Below are 23823 nucleotides of genomic sequence, written 5' to 3' on the forward strand. Positions count from 1 at the left end.
CTCTGTATAAGATTAGTCAGCAGGAATGACTGTGACTAATCTTATTGTGAGGAGGAGAGCTCAGGACATAGTTTCAGTTAGAGGCAGGGGTCATTCCACATTCCTCAAAAATAAACAGATATTCCTGTGGAAGGAAAGGGATGCAATACAAGGCAATAGTAAAGAACTGTATCTGCTCAGGGACAAAAGACATAAAAGTCTCTTGAAACCAAAGTTTCTCTATGGATCCCATGAGGTTATCAAACGAGATGACTGGTCCAGCAAATGGAAGGAGTCAGGATCCCACCCATGTGCCTGATTGATTATCTCTGACTTACAGAGTTCATAGGGCACATGTTGCTGTAAGAAGCAGATAATTTTTGTTGTTGTTGTTGATTTTTGATGTAGGGTCTCTCTCTAGCCCAGGCTAACCTGGAATTCACTATGCAATCTCAGGGTAGCCTTGAACTTACAGTGATCCTCCTACCTCTGCCTCTTGAGTACTGTGATAAAAGGTGTGTGCCACCATGCCCAGCAAGAAGCAAGAAGAATTTTTTACTATGTACAGCAAACATCAGTAGAATTGCTGGATATCCTGGATAGATAGATAGATAGATAGATAGATAGATAGATAGATAGATAGATAGATAGATAGATACGTAGATATGTAGATACATAGATACATAGATACATAGATACATAGATACATAGATACATAGATACATAGATATTGGGGAAAAAGGGCATCTCATGTTGAATTCCTCAGGCTTCTGTCATGTGTAAGCCAGTCAGCTTTCAGGATTGTGACTGGAGCAGGGCCACAATCTTTTTGGCAGGGGCAGGCGTCCTCCAGAGCTCAACTTTGAGGGGACCCTCTGGGTCCTTGTTGACCTATTAGCTGGTACAATCAGCTGAGGGCACTTTTCTTGATTGTGCTGTGATGAGTTTCTATCTCTTGGTTGATGGGCGTGGGCCCAATTTCTCAAGGGTATGTGGGTCCACCTGTGTTATAAATTTGAAGAAAGCATCATTAATGGCAAAAGAATCTGGCTTACCTTTATAAATCTAAGAAAAGAGGCACCAACAAACAACCAGCACCACCAATATTAGCAAGTACGGAGAGCCAGAGCTCTAGATTGTTTTTCTATCTTCAGGCTAAGCTCTAGGTTTGCCCCCAAATGTACCTCAGTGAGATACCTCCTTCTAATAAGACATATCAAGGAGAAACTGGACTATTACAAATCAATGACTACCAGGTAAACCTAATCAGTGAGGACAATGTTTGGATCTTTGAAAGGCCAATAGTGGCTGACTAATCAGGGCACAGGCAGAGGCAGAAGGCATGAGTTGATGTTAGAACTTAGTACTGTAAGCTATCATCAAGCAGGGCAGTCTATCTGTCTGAATCTTCATTTATATTATAATGCCTTATAGTTATATTCTCTAACTGGGTGTTTAAGACCATGTAGACAACTAAAATTAACTCTATTTATTTTTTATTTTTTTTGGTTATTTACAAGCGACAGACAGAGAGAGAAAGAGGCAAGGAGGGGGGGAGGTGAGAATGAGTGCATCAGGGCCTCCAGCCACTGCAAACGAACTCCAGACACATGCACCCCCTTGTGTATCTGGCTTATATGGGTCCTGGGGAATCAAACCAGGGTCCTTAGGCTTTGCAGGCAAGTGCCTTAACTGCTAAGCCATTTCCCCAGCCCTGTGTATTATATTTTAGAGGTCATTTATGGCTCTGTAGGAGAGACTTTTAGGAACCTGTGAGGAGTTTGTAATCTGCTAGAATAAGTCAAGGCCATGCTGACCAAGTGACCCTCCCTCTATTGGGAAGCCTGGAGGACTGATTTTCCTCTGATATGACTCTCCTTTTGCAGATATATTAAGATGGATTCCATCTCTGGGCCTCTGTGTCCTTTCTTATCAAGAAGACAGGCAACTTACCAGAGGCTAGAAGTTAGCAAGTGTCCCATCATCTCCTGTGGCCTTCTAACCCAGGAGCAGGAACCAAAATAGCCACAATCCTTTTAACTCCAACATTTCCAGTTGACTTTGGCTTCTACATGTGGTTATTAATCACTCGGATTTAGTTAAATAGATGCAGAACATATCCAGTTAGCAAACCAGAGCTAGTCAGAGAATGACACAACAGTTTAAAATCATTCTGATTAGGGCTGGCAAGATGGCTTAGCTGTTAAGGCACCTATCTGTGAAGCTTAAGGACCCAGGTTCAAATCCCCAGTACCCATGTAAGCCAGATGCATGAGGTGGCACATGCCTCTGGAGTTCGTTTGCGTGGCTAGAGGCCCTGGTGTACCCATTCTCTCTATATATCTGCCTTTCTCTCTCAAATAAATAATTATTATTATTAAAAATTAAATTAAATTATTAAACTTAACAAAATATTTTTAAAGAATTTCTAAAAAATAAAACAAATAATTCTGATTAACATTTAACTTTAGTTGTCAGGTGACAGTGTAAGCTATATCTGGAACATAGAAAATATACACATTTTATCTTTTAAGTATCTCTAAGTTATAAGTACAGGCAGAATTTAAATCACTGATTTGATCTAGAAACTATATGTCAGGAAAAGACAAGACAATATACAAACTTGATATCTGTGTTTGAAAACAATTTTGGCTAGTCTGTATACCTATGTAGGTACCAATTAACCCACAAGCTAGAAGCAGAACAGCAGAGTTTAAGATCATTTTTCTAGAGCTGGAAACATGTCCGAAGTACCAAAATATTTATAAACAACAAACTTAAGATACCAGAAATGAGACAATTACTTAAGTAAAACCTTGACTGAGACTGATTATACATAGCTTAAGAATAAAGCTAAACTTGGTCATTGTTGAGTTAGCCTGATTTTAACATACATTAGAGATGTGATGATAAACATAAAGTAATTTCTTAATCAAATACCTTTAATCACCAGACCATTTTTAAAGTTTAACATAAAGCAATATTTATGACTATTAGAATATATGAATCTTAGACAAATGATATTAACATTGTTTGTATATAGCAGGTTTCCTAGGACATAAAAACCTGTCTCAATTTTCCTAAGAACAAAGTCGCAATGACTAAATCAGCTTTTATAAGACTTAGAACACAATAAACTCAGTGGTAATCACCCAGTAAAACAGTAGTATAAACAGGGGCTGGAGAGATGGCTTAGTAGTTAAGGCGCATGCCTATGAAGCCTAAAGGAACCAGGTTCCATTCTCCAGGTCCCATGTAAGTCAGATGTACATGGTGGTGCATGTGTCTGGAGTTCGTTTGCAGTGGCTAGAGGCCCTGGTGCACCCATTCTCTCCTTCTCTCCCCCTCTCTCTGTCTCCAATATATATATATATATAATTTTTTAAAAAAACAGAATGAAAAATACAGGAACCATCTTAAGATTATAGTTTTTAATTTAATTTATTTATTTATTTGAGAGAGAGAGAGCATCCCAGGGCCTCCAACCACTGCAAATGAACTCCAGATGCATGGACCCCCTTGTGCATCTATCTTATGTGGGTCCTGGAGAATCGAACTGGGATCCTTTGGTTTTGCAGGAAATGCATTAACCACTAAGCCATCTCTCCAGTCCCATGTTATAGTCTTTCCTGAGATATAATAACCTTATAGGAGAATGAGATAGTAAAAGCTTGACAAATAGAGGAACATAGCTACCTTGGTTGAGCACTTTAAAGCCATCCTTTTACAACCTTATAACTATTATTATGACCACATTAATATCAGTGGGTTAAAGTTTTAAATTTACAACTCGAATATCAGAACATCCTGCAACCATCTAGGTCCATCCTTTGTTAGTCTGATATAAACTCTTAGGCTAATAGGCATCACAATCTAAAATAGCCTGTAATCTGATCAAGCCCTTTAAGACTTAGTTAATCAACTTGGTCTTTAAGCCTTCTGTTTAAGATTAATCATAACTTCATCTACATACTTTTACCTTACAGTATGTGTAACCATTCTGTAACAATCTTTTCTTTTGTCAAACATTTAACATCCAACATTTCAAGTTTCTTCTTCAGTTTATCCTTTAATTTAGTTTATCTCATTACAATTACCAGAAAACTTTTATTATCCTTATCATAAGACCTTTTAATATGATCATTTAAGTGTTATTTTTAATTGTCCTCAAAAGGCTTTTTGAAATTACTTTTATAAAAGAGCAGACCAGAGTTGAAGACTTAACTTACATTATTTACTCACAATATACATATAGATTTTACCATTTGTTGAGTTTTGAAAACTTTTTTATCAGCTTTCTGAAACACATATTTTAGAAACATGAAAGCAGATTGGAACATTATTAGAAACTTTAGAAAATTTCTGACAAACTCAGTATTGAGCGTTCTCAATCCAAATACCAACCTCGGGCCATTGTCTGTTAGCAATTCCACAGAAGCATGGAGAGAGAAAGTAAACCTAAGACAGTTACACATTGCTTATAAGGAGTCCCCATCTGTCCACAACAATTTGGGACTCACCCATCGTCATGTTGGGACCAGGACCCCGCGATTCCCTGTGTCTGCAGCCCCTGGCTCTGCCAGGCAAGGATGCTGAGAAAGCAGAGCCGTCAGGGATTGCCCGGGGGCAGCGCAAGCCCCAGAAAGGTTTGCGCCTTGTCTCCCTGTCCAACAAAGGTATTTGTGTGTCGGGTTCCCCCTCCCATTCCAGGGTGGCAAGGCCCTCACGCACTAGGTGACACAGTGCAATTGCAGGTGCGTGCTTCTGTGCGGGGGCCCCCCCATCTTGTCATTGCCTTGGAGAGCTGCCCCAGCTGCAGCATGTGAGAGCAATACGGAGTTTCCCCAGGTTTCTAGCATTTGCCTGGGACTGGCCCCAGAATTTAGCTATTCCTGATTGACCTTTGGCCCCTGGGGAGCACAGCATACCCTTCTGTGCCAGGGAGGAGGGGCTCTCCCTCCTCTGCCGTAGGATGTGGTTGGGCTTAGGGCTTGAGTGACTTTAACTCACATTCATTCGGCTCAGAGGCATTTGGAAAACCTTGCAGTGAGACTTTTATCTTGCTTTGTCTTTTCCAATGTTTAACCTCTTCCTCAGTGTCAGGCCCTGGAGTGGTGGAATTCCCTAGTGGCCCAAATAGCATTATCTCCCTTTACCCGCTCCCACCCCCCCATTTCTGTGGCCTTGGGTTTAGCCAATTTTAAGTTCTGCCAGCCAATACCTCATTACTGGAGAGTGAGTTAGGAGGCAGCTGTGTGGGGGGTGATCTCTGGCCTTGAAGCTTCTGGTCTGACTCTAGATAAACTGCCCTCCCCACACCCCAGCCCAGGGAGACTTTTGGATTTCTCTCGGGGCTACAGGGCAGCTCCCTGATCTTGCCATGGGGAGCACGTACGGCCTGCGCAGAAATCACGCAGCAGCCCCAGGGCCGAGAGCCGCGTACACACTGTACACACGTTCACATCAAGTGCACTTTTCATACAGGTCATCTCCTCCTCACACTTACTCATTCATTCAGAGTTTAAACAATGTCTCCCATTGTGCACCAAAGTTCCCAGATAACAGCTGTGTCTGCTGCACCTGCTTCCAGCAAGGCTGAATGGACCGATGAAGCTCCTGTGAGAACAGACAGAGGAATGTTACAAGTCAAAGCCAAATTACCCTGGGCTGCCTTCAGCCCCTCAGTAGCCATTTATTGCCCATCTCTGTGTCTGAACTTGATCAGTATGATCTTTTTTGGAATACAAGAACCAAGCCCCAGATTCCACCCACCCAAGGGCTAAGAATGTCATCAGAGAGCATCTGAGACCTATGGTGGAGATTTTCCCACTTTGCTATAACCTGCCTGCCTACCTGATGGTCAGGTAATATATTTGAAAGGTGCCTTGATTTATGACTCTGTGTGTGTGTGTGTGTGTGTGTGTGTGTGTGTGTGTGTTCTGTAACTATAAAACCCTCGTGAAATTGTTAACACATTGGAACTTGGAAGTTGGGGTAACATAAATCTGGGTTCCTGAGCCATGGTCACTCACATTGGCTCCAAAATAAACTACCTCTTCTCCCCTTTGAGGTGAGAGCTGTGTCTTTTGCATCAACGCTATCTAATCCCACCCATAATTCTGATCCAGCTAATTCCCAAGACCAGAACCACAATGGTCCTGATTGGAACGTCAGTCCTCTTGATGGAAAGTGGGCCATCACCTTGGAACTGCATCGAGGCTCGGGATTCCTATTTTGGGGATCAATCCATGCTGTCTCCTCCAAAACCTCAAAATCACTTTGAGTATAATTGAGACCTGACTAGTCACGATCCCAATTTGAAGTTCTAATTTCCAATTTCCCCAGGGAGTTCTTAACTGGTCTGGACATCCAGCTCAGTCTCATCTCCTTCTACTCAGGAACTCCAGTCCAAAGTTTCCTAGTCTCCTTTGGCCTCCAGGAAGGGAACCCCACAATCATGTCTGGCACATGCTTCCCAGTTCCAGGGACCTGTGGAGGCCCAGGAGCAGCAGCCCTTCCTGACCAACAGGGCTTGTAGCAAAGGGAAATATCACCAAGGCCTCCAGAGATGTTGCAGAAATTCTCTGGAAAGGTCACCCCAATGCCAGCATGAGTTTATTTCCCCGGGTGCCAAAGAACTTGAGGTAGCTCTCCAAAGAAGCTCTGAGCCTGAGCTGAGAGTTTACTTCCATTTTATGGTTTTCATTGCTGAGGGCTAGGTAAGTGAAGAAACAAGATGTGGCAATTTACAAAGCAATAATATCTGTACTCAGGCTACCCTAACAAGGAGCTCCATTTTACTTTGTTTTTTTTTTTACTTTAGCCTAAATGGTCTTTCCTTCTTACCATCCCTCTTGGCCCTTTCTAGACAGCTCTCTCTTTTCGATTTTTCCATCTGCTGACAAAGATAAGTTTAGCTCCTCAGCAATTAACTCTTATGCAGTGAATCACTTCAACTTTTAGCTTCTTTTCTATCTCAGCAGGAGGCCCTGGCATGCCTATTCATATTCTCTCTCTCCTCTTGTGAATATTGATACATAAAATTTTTTAATCAAAATTGAAAGCCAGACATGGTGGTAAGTGCCTCTAGCCCCAGTATTTGAAAGGCTAAAGCATGAGGATAATGAAATTGAGACCAGCCTGAGCTTCATAGAAAGTTCTAGTCAGCCTGGGATACATAGTGAGACCCCATGTAAAATAAAATGATAAACTACAATGAACAAAATGTCAATAATTTAATGTAGGTAGACTTATTTCTATCCTAAATTTATTTTCAAGCCTTTTCCCCAGCTCTGACAGTTATTATTGATTCCAATTCTTTCTTGCTTTGCTCTTGCAGAATTACTTGTGAGTCTTAAGGTTCTGGGAACTTGGGGTGCTTTTGGCAGAGCTTCACTCAGCTCTTGGTTGGGCTGTAACTCAAGAGTCAGGGTGCTGGATGTTCATGGCCACACAAAACTCCCCCTGAGTCAGTGGCCTCTAGGCTCATGTCATATGAATTTCAATGACTGGGATCCACAAACTGTAGAGGGTGATGTTTAGAAAGATTTTATTACAGTAATGGTATTATTTTATTATTAGATACTTCATAAGAGAAAGAAGGCAGAGCTCCTGCTGTGTGTGTGTGGGGGGGGTTCCTGGAAATGGGAAAGCCACCTAGAGACCCCAACTGGGCTCTTTTATAAGAATGTCCTAGAGAGGGGCGGGGTGAGCCAGTTAAGCCCCCACTTCGTAGGTCCAGGTGCTGCCAGGTTTCCAGAAAAGCGAGTGACCCCGTTTACATCCCAAATCGAGACGAGGTAAGGACCCCACGTGCTGCAGTCAGTTTCTCACTGACGCACAAACCCAGGGCCAGAGCAGCTTGCGGGAGGAAAGGGCTTATTCCAGGCTGACAGACTTCAGAGGAACGCCATCGATGGTGGAAGACCCTGGCTCCCTTCCAACACCCAGCAAACACCTATGCCAGCGCAAACAGCCAGAGCTCCAAAACTGCTCTGAACAATTCTAGCAGGGCTGGACTCAGATCCACTCCACAAACACACCTCCAGCCACTGCAAACACTGCACACATGCACCACCTTGTGCATCTGGCTTACGTGGGTCCTGGCGAATTAAACCTGGGCCCTTGGGCTTTGCAGGCAAGTGCCTTAACCGCTAACCTATCCCTCCAGGCCTGAAAACTCAATTTTAATAAAACACCTGAGTCTATGGGGCCAAACATTCAAACGGCCACACCATGCCATGCTTATGCACTTGGTAATCTTATTCATATCCTCCAAAGAGGTTTTAGGAGAAAGGAGAAAAGGGAAAAAGAGATTCCCCCTTACAGACCCAAGGACATTCCTCACTTTTACCTCAATAGGCCCTGTTGCCCCTAAGCTGCCTCATTACGGTATAATTTCAGCAGTTTTCACATTTAGTATCTCAGGTGGGAAAGAATTTTTTTTAATGGTTTGTCAAGGCAGGGTCTCTCTCTATCCCAGGCTGATCTGGAATTCACTCTGTAGTCTCAGGGTGGCCTTGAACTCACGGTCATTCTCCTGCCTCTGCCTCTGAGTACTGGGATTAGAGGCATGCACCACCATGTCCAGCTAAGAATTTTTATAACAAAAAGAAGTTTCATAACAATTGCCAGAATTGGAGAAAGGTTAGGGGAAAAAAATGGCATAAGATGGGTCCTGCCTTTATTTAAAATGTGTGTGTGTGTGTGTGTGTGTGTGTGTGTATGTGTGTAGTATACACAGGTATGTGTGCACACGGGCAGAGGTCAGAGGACTTGGAGTGCCCTCCCCTTGCTCCTTCGCCTTATTTCCCTGAGACACCGTCTCTCACTAAGGCTAGAGCTGCCATCCTTCAGTTAGAATAGCTGACCAGCAAGCCCCAGGGGTCTTCCTATCTCTGCCCCCTTCAATGCTGGGCTTGCAGGTGGGTGTGGCCATGCTCAGCTCTCTTCGTGGATGCTAGCGACCAAATTCAAGCCCTCTGTTTGTCCAGCAAGTGCTGTTACTCGCTGAGCTGCTTTTGTGGCTGGCCCTATTGAAGTTTCTGAGATCTTGTTCATGTGAATTTTTTGTATCCATTCTAACTCTTAAAAAATATCTTGAGCCAGGCTTGGTGGCACATGTCTTTAATCCCAGCATTTGGGAGGCTGAGGTAGGAGGATGGCTGTGAGTTCAAGGCCAGCTTGAGACTACATAGTGAATTCCAGGTCAGCCGGAACCAGAGGGAGACTTTACACATTTTTGACAAGCTCTTACATTTTGTTTATATTTAATACCAAGCTTGGAAACCAATGAAGATAAAATATCCCACTCAGAGACTGGCCCCCACAAGCGCTTTCTAGTGGCATGCCAGGAAGGTAGCTAGTCACTGGGGCCTGGAACCTGCTCGACACAAGATTGCTCAACAGCTATGTGAGGTCATTATGTTGGTGTCTCAGAGAAGTTAAAATGCCCAGGGCCAAACCGTTAGCAAATGATCAGCCTGGGTTGAATTTGAAACCAAATTTCCTCTGCAGAGCCAAACCCTGAGCAATGATGTCTTTTTATTTTTTTAAGAGAACCACGAAGTAGCCAGGTATGGTGGTGCACATCTATAATCCCAGTACTTAGGAAGATTGCCCTGAAGTCTAAGGCCACCCTTGAACTCCTGGTCAGCCTGGTCTAGAGCAAGACCCTACCTCGAAAAAACAGAGAGAGAGAGAACCAGGAGGGGATGGGATAGAGTTGGCAGGTGGTAAACAGACTACTCTCTTGGCAATGAAATTACATGTTACTGCTCTTCAGTGCTGATAAAAACCAAGAGACAATATGTTCTTCATGTATAAACAGTAGGAAGCTAAGTACCCTCTCCTGGTGGGGAGGTGCTCCACTCCTTCCCCTGAAGAAGAGAGGCTGGTGTCCTTCAAGCTGGTAGAGTCCCTCGACCTAAAATGGGAAGGGCCACTCGGTCACCAGATGGAAACGACCGCTTTAGAGCTACTTGCCCTGCGATCTGGAGGAGTTACTGCAGCATAAACTCAGCCTGTTCTAACACGCTGTCCTAACACGTCTTTTATTTCTGTTGATTTACTTTTATTTATTTGTTTTGTGATGTTTTGAGACTGAATCTCATTCTGTATGTATCCCAGATGGGCCTTGAACTCACTGTGTAACCTGTAACTGGCCTCAAACTCTTGGCAATCCTGCTGGCTTACCATCCCAAATGCTGGAATTATAGACAAAAGCCACCATCGCTATCTTTGTTTCTTATTTTAATTTCTCGGTTTATTTTTCTCCTCATCTTCTTTTTCTTCTCATTTTCTTTAAAAATTTTTTTTTATTTATTTATTTGAGAGCAACAGACACAGAGAGAAAGACAGATAGAGGGAGAGAGAGAGAATGGGGTGCGCCAGGGCTTCCAGCCTCTGCAAACAAACTCCAGATGTATGCGCCCCCTTGTGCATCTGGCTAACGTGGGACCTGGGGAACCAAGCCTCGAACCGGGGTCCTTAGGCTTCACAGGCAAGTGCTTAACCGCTAAGCCATCTCTCCAGCCCTTCTTTTCATTTTTGAGACAAGTTTTTCTTTATTTAAATACACACACACACACACACACACACACACACACACACACACAATTTATTTGAGGACAGGAGAGAGAGAGTAAAAATATGGCAGTGTCAGTCTCTTGCTACTGCAAACAAACTCCAGACTCATGCACCACTTTGTGCATCTGGCTTTATATGGGTACTGGGGAATCGAACCTAGGCTGGAAAACTTTCCAACCAAGTGCCTTTAGCTACTGAGTCACCTCCCAACCTGACACCGTTTTCATTATATAGTCCCAACGGGCCGCAAACTCAGAAGTTTTCATTGCCTCCCTAGTGCTGGGATGGCAGTCATGCGCCACCACACCCAGGTCACCTAACATGTCATCTTAGCAAAACATCCCTAAGATGTTCCTTATGAATTTCTGCCACGGCTGAAGGGAGTTTAATGAAGTTTGTACCAAACAGACTTCTCTAAGAAAGCCACTAATATGGACTACTTGTAGGCCGTCTTTCCTGTGGTTTATGCGAACAAAACACAAGTCTTTAGAACAGGCATGTGGGGTGCAGTGATGAGTGGGAAATGGGAGGAAGGGCGCTTGCTCTGCATTATCATGTACCGCCAAGGCACCTCCGTTCAGATTTAGTCAACACAGCACCTCACAGGAGGAGTTTATAGTCTCACTTTTTAAAAATGTTTTTATTGACAACTTCCAAAATTATAAACAATAAACCATGATAATTCCCTCTCCCACTTTCCCTTTCACATATCCACTCTCCATCATATCCCCTCCCCCTCCCAATTAATCTCTCTTTTATTTTGATATAATCACCTTTTCCTCCCATTATGATGGTCTTGTGTAAGTAGTGTCAGATACCACAAGGTCATGAATATCAAGACCATTTTGTGTCTGGATGTCACTGTAAGCAGTCCTACCCTTCCTTTGGCTCTTACATTCTTCCTGCCACCTCTTCTGCAACAGACCCTGAGCCATGGAAGGTGTGATGAAGATGTCTCAGTGCTGAACACTCCTCGGTCACTTCTCAGCACTGTGGTGCCTTTTGAGTCATCCAGTGGTCACCACCATCTGGAAAGGGAAGCTTCTCTAGCCGAAAGTGAAAGAAGCATTAATATACAGGTATGAACATTAAGAAAAATGCTTACAGGGCAGTCTGGTGGGCGCAACGTGTGCATTTAGTGAGTAGAGTCTCACCTTCACTAGAACAGAGACCCAGAGTCCGTCCCAAAGTCACACAGCTGATGGCAGCCATTCAGGAATGAAAATCTCCATCCCCTACTTGCCAAATTCTCACTGGATAGAGAAATGCAGGAAGGTGGAGAAAGGGAGCCCCTGCCCTGTCTCCCCCAACCTTGCTGTCTGCTACAGACAGTTAGCAAGAATCCCCAGGGAGGTGACACACCCAGCCGTGGATAGCATCCTGGAACCTCTCCTGAGTTCCAAGTCTGAGACTTGACCTAACCCCTTGGGGTAAGGTAACAGTCAAGCCTCATGTCCCTGGGTGTGGGGGTAATGCAGATGCACAAAGTGGTGCGTGCATTTGGAATTTGTTTGCAGCAGCAAGCAGCCCTGGCATACCCTTATTTCTCTTCCTCTCTCTCCATTAAATGAAATGTTTTTAAAAAGAAATTAAACATCTTGCACTTACAGATGTTGAGACATAGCTATATTATGTGATGTTAAAATATATGAAATGAGGGCTGGAGAGATGGCTTAGCAGCTAAGGCTCTTTCCTGCGAAGCCTAAGGACCCATGCTCGACTCTCCAGATCCCACATAGGCCAGATGCACAAAAGGTGAGGCAAGTGCAAGGCATTTGCCTGCAAAGCCAAAGGACCCAGGTTCAATTCCCCAGAACCCACATTAGCCAGATGCACAAGGGGGCGCATGCCATCTGGAGTTCATTTGCAGTGGCTGGGGGCCTGGTGTGCCCATTTTCTCTCTTTCTCTCTCCCTCTTTCTCTGTCAAATAAATAAATAAAATGTTTTAAAAATAAAATAAAAGCAAAACAGTGTATCTTACACTCTGAACTTGGTGCACTCCTGACAATGGCTATGCCTTCGTTGCTCTGTTTGGTCACCTAGCCCCTAGTGAGGCTCCTGACCACAGCACAGCGCTATAGCTCTCGTGTCAGAGGGCAAATTTCAGGATAATTTCACTCAAGCTATTATAAAGTCTCTTCCTCTAGACGTGTAGAAATGTTAAGAGAAAGCATGTTGTGGTCTGGCCTCAATTACTAACTAGAAAAGAAGAAAGAAAGAGAAATTAAGTGCACCATTAGCAACACCGTGCTAGAGGAAGGGAGCTTTGGTCTCCTGGTGTAAAGTAAATGGTGATTAAACCTGTGGTGATGTGTCCATGATTGGCTTCAAAGCAGAGAAGTAGCCTCAGGGTCAAGCCCCCAGCAATGGCATTGTGTCTCCTGGCATCCAGCCAAGGGCAAGGGCAAGACTTCCACCAATAGCCCTTCTGGTTTTCCTCTTTCCCTTTACTTTTTGCCCCAAGACTTTTCTTTCTTTTTCTTTGTTATTTGGGGGGGTGGGGGTGCGGGTTGGGAGATTATCATGTAGCTCAGGCTGGCCTCAGAATTCAATATGCAGCCAAGGATGACCTGAAATTATGACTTTACACCCTGAATTCCCAGGAACTAGATCATAGGCACGTGTCACACTGCCTAGATGTATGCGGTGTACAGGCTCCAACCCAGGCCTTCGTGGATGCTAGGTAAGTACTTTATCAACTGAGCTACATGCCCACCCCAATACATTTTTAAAATCATATTCAAATCCCATATATGTTCTGAATTAATGTCTCTTGGGCAAACTTCAAACTTGATCTTTTAAAAAATATTTATTTGCATGAGAGAGAGAGAGGAAACCAGGACCTCTTGTTTCTGCAAACAAACTCCAGACATATGCATCTGGCTTCACGTGGGTACTGGGGAACCACCCAGTCTTGCAGGCTTTGCAGAACGGGCTTTTAACCACTGAGCCATGGCCCCAGCCCTCAAACTGTATCTTCTTTGTTCACTGTCAGAGTTCTGCAGCTCTGAGAAACATTTTCTGATTACTTGAAAGAAATTTTTTCTAACAAGGCAATCTAAAAAAACACCAGTATGTCCACTAGCAACAATGAAGGTTGGCTTTTTTTTCTTCTTCTTCGTGTGTGTGTGTGTGTGTGTGTGTGTGTGTGTGTGTGTGTGTTTGTGGCTTTTTTTTAATAATTTTTTTTTATTTATATATTTGAGAGCGACAGACACAGAGAGAAAGACAGATAGAGGGACAGAGAGAGAGAATGGGCGCGCCAGGGCTTCCAGCCTCTGCAAACGAACTCCAGACGCGTGCGCCCCCTTGTGCATCTGGCTAACGTGGGACCTGAGGAACCGAGCCTCGAACCGGGGTCCTTAGGCTTCACAGGCAAGCGCTTAACCACTAAGCCATCTCTCCAGCCCTGTTTGTGGTTTTTTAAAGTAGGGTCTTGCAAGTTTCAGAGTGGCCTCAAACTCACGGAGATCCACCTACCTCTGCTTCCCAAGTGCTGGGATTAAAAGCATGTGCCACCATGCCTGGCACTAGGTTGGCATTTTATTATTGATAAGATACGTGATCCCAGCTACTCAGCAGGATGAAGCAGAGGGTCACTTGAGTCCTGGAGTTCAAGGCACCTGCAGACACTACCTTGTGTGTCCTGTCTGGTTTTAACTCTCTGGTACATGGTAAGGCTATGCATGTGTCCATGTAAGTATGCCCTTCTGTTAGTGCAGGCACATGATGACAGCGTTCCCTCTTTATGTCACGTACTGTTTCGCTGCGTGGACCTCCTCGGTGGCTTCAATCCCGTCTGGAAGGACATGCAGGTTATTTGCAATTTGACTGCTCTGCCGTCTTGATAATGACTTTGCCAGCCCCACCAGCAGCTGCTGAACTAGAGCTTCTTTTCCTACATCAGTATTGCAAGATACATTTTGAATATGAAATGGAGTCTTGATATGTTGCCCAGGGCAACCTTGAACTCCTGGGCTCAACCACTCTCCAGACTCAGACTCCTGGGTGCTGGGACGGCAGGAACACCCACCACACTCCGCCAGGTGAGGCTCTGATTCTTGCAGATTTCTTGGGGACTGTTTGGTGTTTCCACTTTCATTTTTCCATTGGTTGCGAGAGTTGAGCACATACTAATCTGGTGATGTTGGCCATGTGTTTTCATGTATAACCCATTTGTCTCTTTTTCTTATTAACTTATGTTTCTTACATATTTTTTCTGTTTTTTTAATTATTAACTTCCATAATTATAGACAATAAACCATAATTCCCTCCCCCTCACTTTCCCCTTCACAGATCCACTCTCTATTATATCCCCCCCCCAATCAGTTTCTCTTATTTTTATGTCATCATTTTTTCCTATTATAATGGTCTTGTGTAAGTAGTGCCAGGCACTGTGAGGTCGTGGATATCCAGGCCATTTTATGACTGAAAGAGTGCCTTGTAAGGAGTCCTACCCTTCCTTTAGCTCTTACATCTTTCTGCCACCTCTTTTACAATGGACCTTGAGCCTTAGAAGGTGTGATAGAGTGATTTCAGTGCTGAGCACTCTTCTGTCACTTCTCAGCACCATGGTGCCTTTTGAGTCCTTCCCAGAGGTCACCACCATGTGAAAAAAGAAAATTCTCTAACCAAAAGTGAGAGTAGCATTAATATATGGGTATGAACATTAAGAAAAGTGCTTACCGGGAAGTTTGGTGAGCATAATATATGCATTTAGCCAGACACCAGCAGACATTACCCCCCTAGGGCTCATGACTACCCCTGTTGCAGGTTTTCAGTATCAGGCATGTATTCCCTCCCGGGGAGTGGGCCTCTAGTCCAATTAGAGAGTGATTGTTTTCCCCCATAACAGACATGCCACTATTGCACCTGTTGGCTCATTTGGCCTGGCTGGCCAAATCTAAGGCTTGCAGTGTCCACTGTTGAGTATCTTCACTGGTGATTTCTCTCTCTCCTATTGAACTGCATGTAGTGTGGCTTTTTCCAGCTTTCTGTCAGATGGCCTACATGGAGGAGGTTTTCAGCTCAGCTCCAGCAGGATTTCTCAGTGACCTTGCAGCCCAAGCATGTGGAGTCTTCAGCAATGGGGTCTTAGCATCTATTCCTGGCGGGAAACCAAGAGCTTTGGTAATGGCCTGGAATGTTTTGGAGGCATCAGGGACTTCTCTGGCTAAAAACTCACTTGAAGGTATCCCATCCCTGGCACTGAAAATTTTTTCTAGCAACTACTTATGGCTTCTGAATGTACCATTGTCAAGAAAAATAGGTTTCCATATGACTTATTCAAACCCTCTTAGATTCTGATTAGCCTTCCGCCAGACTTGAACTTGCTAGACAGGCTGATCTGGAACTGAGTGTAGAGCCACGCTGGGCTCAAACTTACGATCCTGCCTTAGCCGCTTGCCTGCTAGGTTACAGGTGTGTTCCACCATACCCAGCTTCTTTGCATTTTGTTAATTTAATTTTTATTTATTTATTTACAAGCAGAGAGAGACTGGGCACGCCAGGGCCTCTGGCTACTACAAATGAACTCCAGATATGTGTTCCACTTTGTGCACCTGGCTATACGTGGGTACTGGTCTAAGCCAGGTCGTCTGGGTTTGCAGGCAAGTGCCTTAACTGCTGAGCCATCTCTGTAGCCCCACCACTTTTTAAGTTCAGCTTTTTCTTTGCTGTGCCTAAGTGTATCAGAATGCTGAGGAGGGATGAACTGGAGAGATGGCTCAGCAGTTAAGAGCACTTCCTGTGCAGGCAGGAGGGCCGGAGGAGGCCCGAAGGCTGCTTGAGTTAGATCCCCAGGACCCACATCAGCAGCTGAGTGTGGCCCAGCCCTATGGGGAGCAGAGACTAGGGAATTGGCGGGGCTCATGAAGAACGTGGCAACCTGTGGGATCAGCCAGAGACTCTGGCTCAAGTGAGAATGGGCAGAAGAGTGGCTGGAGAGGGTATTCAACCTTCCCCTCCAGCACTGCAAGTGAGCACACGGGGCACAGCACACGTGTGTGCAACACACGCACACACACACACATACACACACACACACACACACACACACACACACCACTGTGAAGTTTTGTTCTGGACATTAAGGTCTTCAGTTCTATCAATAATCTACTTCCATATGGCTTAGGATTTTCTTCAAGAAAGGCACTGATGAAGGTAGAGCCTACACATCTCTTTGGACAGGGTTCAGTAAGTGTTAAATAGAGCAAGGATTCCGAGGAAGAGGGCTTGGGAGTGTGGCAGACAAGACAGGTGGAGGTCTGAGCTTAGCTCAGGGTCTCACGTCAACTTTTCACCCACACTGTGAAGTAAGGTTTGTTTTGCTCCCATCTTGCAGGTAGCAAATAGGAGACCCGGGAGTGAAATAACTTACTCCAAGACCCACAGCAAGCCACTTGCAGGTGTGGGGCTGGCATACGCCTGTCCGTCTGCAAAGATGTTGATGTTTCTGCTTTGCTACGAAAACCAAAGACTGCCGAGCTGAGCCAGCACATCAGCAGAGAAGAGCAGTCACCTGACCCCAACTCCCACCCTAACTCAGGGCCCCAGCAGAGCCCAGCCTTGCAGAGCAGGTGACTAGGAAGCAGACAGTTCACATTCCATCTCATCATGGCAGCAGCGGACCTGCAAAGTGCTGTTCTTGAGCTGTTGAGGTGGCAAGAGACTGCCCAAAGTCACGCTGTGCCAACAGGGCTGCCACCTGCCAGCCTGTGGGTCTTACACATCCTGGATAGAGGGCAGTCCCAGCCCCTCCCTCCCTGGGCCAAGTGCAGCCTAGTTTCTAGCTCCTCACACACTTGTGCAGAACAGCCTGCCATGTGGTCCACGGAGGCCGCCAGCAGACTTGCCCCTCACTCTCTTCTCTTGCTTCTCTGTCTCACTGTTTTGGACCAGGGCTGCACAAATGTCCGTGCTTCTTGACCATGTGGCTGAGACAAACTCCCCAGTGCCCACACCCATTTCAACCTCCCCACGGAGCAGCAGTGAGGTAACAAGCAGGAACTGCTGTTTACATATAGATGTCTACGTTTGATTTTGCCTCCTCGGTCACGCAACCTCCTCTTTAGGTAGAGACGTGAGTCACAGCAGTGATGGCCGGTGTTGTCAAGGCTGGACCTCAGGAGAGAGAACAAACAGAACTCTCTCTACTGCAGCATAGAGGATTTAAACTTTATACGTTATCAGAATGTGGCTCTGCCTGACTGGTACACAGCATTGAAAGTGGATGGAAGCACTGGAGAGATGGCCTGCAGAGTACAAAGGACCCTGGTTCAATTCCCCAGGACCCATGTAAGCCAGATGCACAAGAGGGCACGTGTGTCTGGAGTTTGTTTGCAGTGGCTGGAGACCCTGGCATGCCCATTCTCTCCCTCCCTCTCTCTCTCTCTCTCTCCCCTCATTCTTTCTCTCTCAAATAAATAAATAAATAGTATATATATGAAAGAACATGGGTGGCAGAGGTGCGTGTTTGAGTTTCCTCACAGTCTTTTTGATGTTCCCTGACAGAAATCCTCCTGTGAGACTATTGGGGCCATTTATTGCCAACTGCCCCTGAAGCCTAGTCCTGTCCGCTCCCACATGCTGTGGGCCTCTTTCTGAGTAAAAGCATTTCAATGCACACATAACACGGGCATGGGTCCCAGGTGCCTCTCACAGACCTAGACAGAGTTCCAGAGTTCACTGGAAGGATCGAGAGGACAAGAGCAAATCACCTCATAGCAAGGCTGTCACCGTCGTTACAACTACCAGAAATATAAGCTCCAAGTTCTAAGGGAAACGGGGAGTCAGACAGTATCCTCAACAGGCCGTGCTTGGTAGCTGAACAAAGCAAAGAACACAACAGTGACCTTCAAGGAGGAAGAGACCCAGGAAGCAGGGGCCGCCTCGTTCACACCCCCACACATGGTCTTCTGGACAGTGCATCTAGGAGCCCAAACTCCATCCCGAGTCCAGGGATTTCTTCTTACCTGGCCTCAGGCCAGCCTTCCTCATTCTCTCCTGAGCTCAAGACCTCACACTCCAGCGATCCCCTAGTGGAAAGGCAGCAGGATGATGGACGACACTTGACCCTTCTGAGCAGAGGCGACAATTTCACTTGCTGTTTGGAAAGATGATCTCTTTCTGTGATCCTCACTGTGACCACAGGTGACTCAGTCATCCCATGACCCCAAGGCCTCAGGGATTCCTTGCAGTTTCGACTGAACAGAGTTCTTTTTAAAATATTTTATTTTTATTTATTTGAGAGAGAGAAAGAGGAAGAGAGACAGAGAAAGAAAGAGAGAGAAAGAGACAGAATGGGTGCACCAAGGCATCCAGCCACTGCAAACAAATTCCAGACGCATGTGCCACCTTATGCATGGCTTACGTGGGTCCTGGGAACTCGAACCTGGATCCTTAGGCTTTGCAGGCAAGTGCCTTAACCACTAAGCCATCTCTCCAGGCCTCAACACAGGGTTCTTTCCCCTCAGCATTGGCCACTTTTCTCAGGTTGTCTTCTCCAGCTTAGCCTGTGTCCTGGCTATGTTCTCAACAACACTCCACATTGACAGGGCTCTACAAGCACCCCTTTCAGTCCCTGGTGTGGGAGGACGAGTGCTTGTAGAAACCGCTGGCTGCCTTGGCACATGCTGATGGTCTCATTCCAAAAGCCCAACGCTCCAGCCTTTACTGTCCTCCTCTGCAGTAGCACAGCCCAGCACTCCAGCCTTTACTGTCCTCCTCTGCAGTAGCACAGCCCAGCACTCCAGCCTTTACTGTCCTCCTCTGCAGTAGCACAGCCCAGCACTCCAGCCTTTACTGTCCTCCTCTGCAGTAGAATGGCCCTACGCACCAAACTGGCTTCATTACAGAGACAGAAATTGCTTCCTGATATTAAGTGAGAGGACTGGCCATTTCTAGCAACCAGAAGAGATTTCTCCTTATTCTTTTCCCCCTTCCTCTGAACTCCAGTAGGCAAAATATAAGTAAAATCTAATTCATCTTGATTAATGTGAATTACTAGCAGTTTTTCAATTTTGGCCACAGAAAGTGTTACCACCGCCATCTCCACTAGATAGCAAATAAAGCAAACGAAGAAGTGGTGGGTCTTGCCAAGTCTGCTCACTGCCACTTCATTGGTGGGCTGGCAATGACACTGGGATAGAGCCGAAAAGCTCAACCATCCAACGGACCCTCGAATGACCTTCGCACACCCATGGCCCTGGGGCCTGGCTGCACATCAAAATAAAGGAAGACGCTGGTTCCAAGTAGACTTGGCTTTGGTGGAGACCGACTCTGCTCCTGCTGCCTGGGTGGGCCTGTTTGTCTTGAATCTTGCCCAGGTGACCCTGAGGAGGCCTCTCCACAGAACAGTACCAGAGATGAGGCTGCCATAGTAGGGGCCGGGCCAGATGACAAACATCTCTGCTCTGTCTTCCCTGCACCTGGGCCTGTTGCCTGACAAAGAAGGAGAATGGCGGGAGCTCTGACTGCAGGAAGTTCTGCCTTGAGCTCTTCGTGGAGCCACATAGAAAGAATCTCACCAGTGGTGGGCCTCCAAAGGTTTTGCTTTGCTTTTTTTTTTTTTTTTTAAGGTAGGGTCTCATTCCAGCCTAGGCTGGCCTTGAACTCACAGAGATCCTCCTGCCTGACCTTCTTTAGTGCTGGGATCACCCAGCCCAGTTTTTGTTTTACCTTTTTTTTTTTTTTTTTGGTTTTTCAAGGTAGGGTCTCACTGTAGCCCAGGCTGACCTGCAATTCACTATGGAGTCTCAGGGTGACCTCGAACTCACCGCAATCCTCCCACCTCTGCCTCCCGAGTGCTGGGATTAAAGGCGTGCGCCACCAACACCCGGCTGTTTTAACTTTTTTTAGCAATTCCATAAATAAAAACAACGCACCAGGGTCCTAATCCCTCCACCACCTTTCCTTCCCCTCCTGAACCCCTGCGCTGGACGCCTCCTTCTTTCTAGTTCGTGTCTCTGCTGTTCTGGTGTCCCTCTGATGACGCTGTGGAGTTTGGTGGGGTGCTCACAGGTCTCCCCTAACCTCTTTTCTCCACAGCAAACATCCCCCTCTCCCTCAAGTCCCACGTTGCCAGGTTTCTACCCTCTTCTTCCTCTCTGACAATACACCAACTTTGGGCACACCTGATCTTGTCTTCTGATGAGGCACGTCATTTGGGGCCTTTGCGGTCCTCCGCGTAGCTGCCCACAGACTGGAGGTGATGCCACTAATGACATGCGTTTGCCGTGGGGCTAGCGCAGGGCCTGTGGCCCAGCAGGTCTCCAAGGCAGCCCCCTGTCCACCTCCTCGTTTGTCCGGCTTTCTGTTGAATACAAATGCAACGTGAGCCAAGGTCGGGGGGAGCAGCACCGGGGGAGGGAGCTTGGGGACCCTCCTCCGTCAGCCAGGCCCCACAGCTTCCCCAAACAGCGCCACCTACTGGAGGCCACGGGAAACACCCCAGCCACAAGCCCGAAGTGCTGACCACAGGCTAAAAACTGGGGAACCTTGTCCTCAACCAACCCCACTACCACCCTCAGGACACCCATAGAACTGCAAAATCAAGGCAGAAAAATAGGTGAAGGAAAACTTTACTGGGGAGGCAGTAACTTCAGCTGCGTTCCCAGGCTATTAGTCAAAGTCATGGATGACAGATAAAGGGAAATTTTCTTTGTCTGCATGGGCAGTGGGAGTGTTCAAAAGAATGAGGGGACAGATGCTCGGAGGGAGGAGTTGTAAGGGGGAGGTCACGGTGAGGGGACTGTGCTGACACCCAGTGTCTCCACTTCTGCCCAAAGAGGGCTCAGGGCTGGAGTCTCATGCTGGTTTTGTCAGTGGGCATGGGACAAAGGTTGGGGCTGGTCACATCTAAAACAGTACTGCTCAAACTCTATTTGTACATCAACATCACTTGGGAAATTTCTAGAAAGCCCAGTGGTTAGGTGGAACCTGGGCCTGCCTAGAGGTGAGACACAGACATAAGTAGGGCTTCAAACTCCCCAGGGGCTCAGATGGAGCTGGTGCTGAAAGCAGGGAGGGCGAGGAGTACCTCCCAACCTCGCCTTTCTACAGACCATGGAGCCTGGGTAAAGCGAAGGCTCGGTGGCTGCAGGCAGGGCTGAGGTCTTCACGTGTTCTCAACGTTGCGTCGCTGGTCCAGGAAGTTGTGAGGAGTACTGGAACTGGTTGACCAGCAGCCTAGCCTAATTAGTGAGCTCCAGGCCAATGAGTGACCCTGTCTAAAAAAAAACCAAAAACCTGAGCTTGTTGTGGTGGCAAATGCCTGTAGGAAATTGCTGAAGATGGAGGCAGAAGGATCAGGAGTTCAAGGCCAGCCTGGGATACACATTTGCTGGGTGTGGTGGCGCACACCTTTAATCCCAGCACCCGGGAGGCAGAGGTAAGAGGATCACCATGTCTGAGGCCTCCCTGAGTTTACACAGTGAATTCCATGTCAGCCTGGGCTACAGTGAAACCCTACCTCAAAGTGGAAAAAAAAAAAAGAAAGAATGGAGGTGGACGACATTTCTGAGGATAGAACACTTGAGGTCACCTGCCCCCCCCCACACAAGCAACTCACACACATATGAATATGCACACACACACCATAGACATAAGCAAATTACACACACACACACACACACACACACACACACACACACGAAGAATGTAAGTTACTCAATCTTATCTCCTCGGTGGCACTGACTCCGCTATGAAGTGGGTTCCAGATCGTTAGCTAATACTTAGCAGGCCATTGAAGTGAAACCATGTTTCTTGTTTTATTCCCCCCCCCCCGAAGCCTCTGGAATATCTCAGTGCCCCTGCCTTCAAGGCTTTGAGCACCTTAGGGCTGGAGCGTGTCAGCCTCGTCTCCCATCAGCAGGCCCATGCGGGCTGCCCTCCACCGTTCAAACAGAAGCGCAGCGCACAGCAGCTACCTTCCTCCTACCTTCCTCCGCGTCGCCCTCTGCAGAGCTGCTCTCCCTCCCCTCTACTCCTGGCTCTGCCTCTGCCCTCTGCCCCGCAGCTAGTTACTGATGCCTAAAGTCTTAGGTTTTACTTATTTATTTACTTTTACATTATGGGGAAGAAACAGGAAGCTGCTGTGCTCAGTGTGGGGGAGGAGGTTGTTGGTGGAAACTGTAAGACCCCCAAAACGAGGACCCCACGCTCTGCCCGGATATGGCGACACCCCAAATCACTCACGAGAAGCGGTCTTGATGCAAACTGCAAGAGGCTTTTATTCCAAGCGCGCTGGGGCCCACAGTCGTACACCGCACAGGGGTAGAGGACTGCAGAGCCCCGAATGCAGGAACGGGACAGTTTTTATAGGGTTTCTAACAAAGCCTGTGTATTAGACCAATCATTTTTTTAACATCAGGAGCCCACGGGGTGCGAGCCAGTCAGTTTGTGCCACTCCATAGTTTCTAAGCCAATTAGTTTAATTTGTTCAAGCCCCTCGTGGACCAATCAGTCTCTTATGACCTTGGTGGTCAGCATTTGTGCAGGTCCTTGGGTGGGAGTAGCAGAGTGTGGTATCAGTCTCCTATGACCTTGGAGGTCAGCATTTGCGCAGGTCCTTGGGTGGGAGTAGCAGAGTGTGGTATCAGTCTCCTATGACCTTGGTGGTCTGAGGCAGGCTGCTACAGCTTATGGTGCGGGCTACTAAGGCTTACAGTATGGGCTATTAAGGCTTATGGTGCAGGCTATTAAGGCTTATGGTGTAGGCTATTTACAGAAACCAAATAAGTGGTTCACTTTATTACTCATTTCCCATCCTTGAGGGCTATCTCATGCCCTTTTTACCTAGTTTTATATTAGGAGCGGGCTCTGATATAATGAGAAGAGGGATTCTTTACTTGCTTTCAACAGAGTAAAGCTTGGAGTTTGAGGTATGCAGGGGCCCGCTTAAGCTCCCTTTGGAGCGTGATAGTATTTCTGGGCTTCTGAATTCTTGGGCCTTTCAAAACCATCTTGGATGAGGCAAAGCAGGCTAGATGGGTGGTGTCAGTGGTTAGGGAGGAAGCGGAGTGTGAGGGTTCATTCCAACTGTGAGCCTGATTGCACGAGGAACGACCAGGGCATTAATGAAGCTCACTTTGGGTGTGTTTGCAAAGGGGTTTGCAGCGAAGTGCTGAGGAGGGAAGAGCCTCCTGAATGTGGGTGGCACCACACCATGGGCTGGGATCTGAGAGTGAATGGCAGGGAAAAGAAGGAACCAGGGCTGGAGAGACGGCTTAGCGGTTAAGTGCTTGCCTGTGAAGCCT

This window comes from Jaculus jaculus, chromosome 16 (genome assembly GCF_020740685.1).
Source record: "Jaculus jaculus isolate mJacJac1 chromosome 16, mJacJac1.mat.Y.cur, whole genome shotgun sequence".
Taxonomy (NCBI): domain Eukaryota; kingdom Metazoa; phylum Chordata; class Mammalia; order Rodentia; family Dipodidae; genus Jaculus; species Jaculus jaculus.